Genomic DNA, 6,000 nt, shown 5'->3' on the forward strand with positions numbered 1-6,000 from the left:
GGGGGAACATTAGCTTAAGGGATACTATTGTACATGTATTTGTGGCGGGTTTTATATGTGTTGTCTATTGTTGTGGAAGATCGAGAGGGTGTCTCCTCATGAGACGTCTGCTTGTTTGGCTATTGTCTAACAGGTTGGTGGCGAGGTGGTTAGGGTGGTTTTCGAGCCTTTTCAGGTATCTCTCGCTGAGCCTGGAGATTTCATCAGCGACTTGTGGGATTCCAAGTTCCCTATGTATGGCGACATTCTCGTGGTAGGGATGCGCATTACAGGCAATTCTCAAGCACCTATTCTGGAACCGCTGTATACGCAGGCGATTCGTGTGGCTTGCCGTGCCCCATAGCTGTATCCCGTAGGTCCAGATGGGCTTGAGAATTGCCTTGTACACCAGGATTTTGTGGTTCTGCCTTAGCTTGGACCCTCTCCCAATAAGCCAATGCATCTGCCTCAGACGCGCATCGGCCTGTATGCGTTTGCTGACGATGTGGGGACGCCAAGTGAGCCTGCGGTCCAGGGTAAGTCCTAGGTACTTGGGTGCGGGTGCGTTGGGAATGATGACTCCGTTTAGCGTGACCGGTGGGCAGTCTCCTCTCCTTAGTGCAAATGTTGTTTGGGTAGATTTTTCCGCGTTCACTACGATGTTCCACCTGCTGAGCCAGGGATGTAGCGCGTCCATTTGCCTTTGGATTGTTTCGGAGGCTTCTCGTGGGTCGGATGAGGAGGCGAGGAAAGCCGTGTCATCTGCATAAGTCGCTATAGTTAGGTTCCTGGAGGGGATTATGGGAAGGTCTGCGGTGTAAAGGGTGTACAGTATTGGTCCGAGCACACTGCCTTGCGGAACTCCAGCTCTGATCAGTCTGGGTAGGCTTATTGCACTTCCGCATCTGACTTGGAATGCTCTTCCCTCAGTGTAGGATTTGAGGAGGGTAAAATGGGGGCTTGGGAGGTAGGATTTGAGTTTATGGAGGAGTCCAGGATGCCAAACTCTGTCGAATGCCTGCTTCACGTCGAGCATTACAGCGCAGCAGTATTTCTTTTGCTCGAATGCCTCGAGGATCCGTTCGACTAGCCGGTGGCATTGCTCTGGTGTTCCGTGGGAGCGCCTGAAGCCAAACTGGTGATCGGGGATCAAACCAGCCTCATCCAGTACTGGCAATACTCTGCGCAAAAATACTCTTTCGAGTATTTTGGAGAGGATTGCCAGCAAACTAATCGGACGATAGGAGGCGAGATTGGCTTCAGGCTTACCAGGCTTGAGGAGGACAATAACCTCTGCTCTTTTCCACTCTTCCGGGAAGTACCCTAGCCGGAAGCAGCTGTTGTAAATGCTGGCCAGCATTTGTGTGCAGCGGGATGGGAGCATTTTTAGGGCCGCCGCATCTATACGATCCAGGCCTGGAGATTTGTTGTTCTTCAGTAGAGCAATCTCCTGCGCAACTTCCTCAGGGTCGACTGGTTCCAACGGGGGACCGGGAGAGCTTGGGCTATTGAGAAACCGGGCTGTTTCAGCATGTTCTTCGGCAGTGCAGCAGTCGAACGGAGAGAAGGCGTTGTAAAGGTGTTCGGCGAAAGCTTCTGCTCTTTCAGCATCCGAAAGGCACCAGGATCCATCTGCTTTGCGCACTGCGGAAACCTTTTTGGCTGGTCGTTTAATGTGGCGGGTGACGTTCCACAGATTGTGGTCTGGGTCCCCGGGAGAGAGTTCCTCGAGGAATCTGAGGAAGGAGTCCTGGCGTAGGCTGGAGATCTTGTCCTTCAACTCCTTTGTGGCGTGATTGAGCGCTGTTTTGTCTCTTGGATTGCGCGTCAAGAACCAAACTCTCCTGAGACGCCTCTTCTCAGTCACGAGTGCCGCAATTTCCGGGGACCAGAGGTGGAGGTCCCTGCTAGGTGTTCTCGCAGTCTTTGGTGGCGGTGGGCTTGCGAATTCCGCAGCGTTTTGCATCTGCCTGGTGAGATTCCCGATAGCTTCATCAATGTTCCTGGGTGTGTTGAGGATGGGGTTCGGATTGACGGTGGAGAGCATCCAGGACGCGAACTTGGCGGCGTCGGTATATTTTCCAGTGAGCCTTCTGAGCGGGGTTTTCCTGAGGACTGGCGTGTTGATTAGCACGTTTATTGCACAGTGGTCTGACAGGAGATCAGCATTTGTTGTGCAGCTGATCTTCGCATGCCCTATGCCTTTCGACACAGCAAAGTCCAGTAGGTCTGGAGTCTTGAGGGGATTCGTTGGCCAGTGAGTGGGCTCGCCAGTGGAGTGGCAGTCCAGTCGGTGGCGTTGCAGGTACCCAAACAGAGTTTTCCCTTTGGGGTTGTTGGCGCGCGATCCCCACCAAGAATGTTTGGCGTTATAATCTCCAGCTGCTATGAAGCGGGGCCCAAAATGCTCGAAGAACTCACTGAGGTGAGATGCTGTTATGCGGTATCTGGGGGGAAAGTAGACCGCTCCAATGTCTAAATCTCCTTGCGGGCTGACAATCCTGATGACAGGACATTGTGCCCAGTCTTGCTGAAACGCGGGCAGCTCTAGGTATTGAATACCGCTCCTGATGAGGATGGCTGCTCCACCGCGTGCTCTGCCAGAAGGATGGTCTGCATGGATGAGGTCATATCCGCTGATATTAAAGTGGGATCTGGGGGAGAAGTGGGTTTCGGCTACGAGTAGGATATCGATCTGGTGGGTCTTCAGATGGTGCTCGACTATGGCCTTGCTGTTCTGCAGGCCGTTCGCATTCCAGACGACTAGGTGGAGCTTTAGTTGCATGACTTGCTGTTGAGAATGGTGGCCACCAGCTGTGTCATCTGGGTGAACATGCGCTCCATCATCCTTTCCATCATTCCTTCCATGCGAGCGAACATCGCTTCTATCTGACCGGAGTGTGGGGTTTCTGTTTGGGTTTGGACTGGGGTTGTGGGATTCTGCGGTGCTGCGTGCACTCCGTTGAGGGCGTCTCGGTAGCTCCTGCCAGAGGTGACGTTTGGTGATGCCACGGGCGGCGCCTTGTTAGCATTAGCGACGGGCCTTGTTTTCGGAGCAGCGAGTGCTTTGGCCCTTTTGTATGCAGGGCATCCCTTGAAAGACGCAGGATGGTCCGCCTGGCAGTGGAAGCAGCACGCTTTGTCGTCCTCCCTCTTCTCACATGCCCTCGATTCGTGAGGGCCTCCACACTTTACACATCGGTATTCCAGGAAGCAGTAACGCTGTGTATGACCGAATCCTTGGCACCTGAAGCATTGAGGCACGTCGTTGAACTTCTGCGGCGGTTCAATGGTTACTACCGACCTGCAGATCCGCTTGACTTGGTAGACGTCTTTGTTGTTGCTGGAAGGCTCCAGGTTGGCGAAGAATATTCCCAGCGGTTCTTTAGTTCTTCTGCCAATGGGATTGTGCAGATCTCTAACAGCGTGCCCTTGTCTGCGAAGGTCTTCAATGATTTCCTCACGATCGGTGGAGTGGTGGAGTCCTTTGATGACAACCTTGTATGCACGTTCATCTTTCGGCTGGAAAGTCCGATGCCTCTTGTTTTGGGCCACAAGTTGGAGACGCAGAGCTGTATAGGACTCTTTGTCCGGCATCATGACACGTACGTTGTTGCCATTCACGGTCTTGTAGGTAAAATTGTTCTTCGGGCCTACAAGAGTCGTGATCATCTTGACGAGTGCCGAGATGTTGGTCACATCGGGGATAAAAATCGGAGGTGGCTTGATGGTCTTCGGGGTGGGCTTTGGTTTCTCGGGGGTCTTGGGCTTGGAATCGTCTTTAGGTCCGGGTTCGTCATCAGAGCTCTCTTGGTCGTACTCGTCTTCTTCGGTCGAGAGTAAGCGAAGGCGTTGTTGGCGAGGCTTCTTGCGCAGAGCTGCGCTAGTGCTTGGCTTATCTTCCAGCTCCTCTCCCTGTGCTTTCTTTGCCGGTTTTCGCTTTATCTCGCCCGGCTCTGTATGCGAGGTGCTTCCCTCGCTGCTGGAGCTGCTCTTGCGTGTTCTCAGAGCCTTTTTTGCGTGGTGTTGTTCCAAGCTTGTGGGTGCGCGGGGGGGCCTGCCAGTCCATTTCTCCAAAGTTGATAAGGAGTGAGGAGGGGGGGGGGGGGGGGAAGCTGGGCACCGTAAGCCGGTGAGCCAGGCAGCACGTGGCTGCTGCTTTGCAATTATACCGCTGCTTCGAGCACTGGGTTTTTTGCGCTGATAACACGCAACACTCGGGTGTGCGATGGTGTTAGTGCGAACTACCGTTAGGTACGTTGGCTGGGCCAATCAAAACGCGCGACAAGATCACGCGACCGCGAAGTGGCTGGGCACAAGTAACGGGACTTACAACTGTGAACAATTTGCTAACAATTTGCTAACAATTTGCTGTCGATCCGCAGGCACGTCTGCACTCGTCGAGTGTTCGATCGCGACTGATCATTTAGTGACGCATATGATATTGTCTTATCATATAATTTTGATATAAGACTTAAAGATTGAATCAAGTTGCCAAACACCTCGTATCAATTAGTGACGCATATGATATTGTCCCATCATATAATTAATATAAAGACTTTAATGGATGTGTCAAGTTGCCAAACACCTCGTCACAATTTAGTGACGCATATGATATTTCCTATCATATAATTAAATAAGACTTTAATGAATTGTGTCAAGTTGCCAAACACCTCGTCATCAATTAGTGACGCATATGATATTGTCCTTATCATATAATTTTTGATATAAAGACTTTAAAGAATTGTATCAAGTTGCCAAACACTCGTCATCAATTTAGTGACGCATATGAATTGTCCTATCAATAATTAATATAAAGACTTTAATGATTGTTAAGTGCCAAAACACCTCGTCATCATTTAGTGACGCATATGATATTGTCCTTATCATATTATTTTTGATATAAAGACTTTAAAGAATTGTATCAAGTTGCCAAACACTCGTCATCAATTTAGTGACGCATATGATATTGTCCCTATCATATAATTAATATACAGACTTAATGAATTGTGTCAAGTCCAAACACTCGTCATCAATTAGTGACGCATATGATATCCCTATCATATAATTTTTTTATTAGACTTTAAAGATTGTATCAGTTCCAAAACCCGTCAAATTATGACGCATTGATATGTCCCTATCATATAATTAATATAAAGACTTTAATGGATTGTGTCAAGTTGCCAAACACCTCGTCATCAATTTACTGACGCATATGATATTGTCCTTATTATATAATTTTGATATAAAGAACTTTAAAGAATTGTATCAAGTTGCCAAACACCTCGTCTCAATTTAGTGACGCATATGATATTGTCCCTATCATATAATTAATATACAGACTCTAATGAATTGTGTCAAGTTGCCAAACACCTCGTCATCAATTTAGTGACGCATATGATATTGTCCCTATCATATAATTTTTGATAAAAGACTTTAAAGAATTGTATCAAGTTGCCAACACCTCGTCATCAATTTAGTGACGCATATGATATTGTCCTTTCATATATTAATATAAAGACTTTAATGGATTGTGTCAATTGCCAAACACCTCGTCATCAACTACTATATTATGGTTGCGCCGACCTCTCATATGTATTCTCTTATGTGTTCATAGGATTTTTGACAATTATACGAGTAAATTAAAAATATACATATGAAAATGATTAATTATTTATGATAGGGAAAAAATGATGAAATATTCCATATTATCTTAGTATTATAGAGGAAAGACCGTTGCCGACCTCTGATATTGTTCAACTTATGTATTTATATGTTTTGGCAATTATATGAGTAAATTAAAAAATATACATATGAAAATGGTTAATTATTATATGTATATGGGAAAAAATGCTAAGATATTCCCATATTCTCTTAGTATTATAGAGAAAAGCCATTTAAGTGAGAGGGTATAGTAGTGTAAACGACCGGAATTACGACAGAGGGTTCAAAAACTACTATAGGTAGGCAGTGGTTGCCGACCTCTCATATTGTTCAAAACTTATGTATTCATATGATTTT

Source organism: Drosophila sechellia, unplaced genomic scaffold (genome assembly GCF_004382195.2).
Source record: "Drosophila sechellia strain sech25 unplaced genomic scaffold, ASM438219v1 U_283, whole genome shotgun sequence".
Classification (NCBI taxonomy): domain Eukaryota; kingdom Metazoa; phylum Arthropoda; class Insecta; order Diptera; family Drosophilidae; genus Drosophila; species Drosophila sechellia.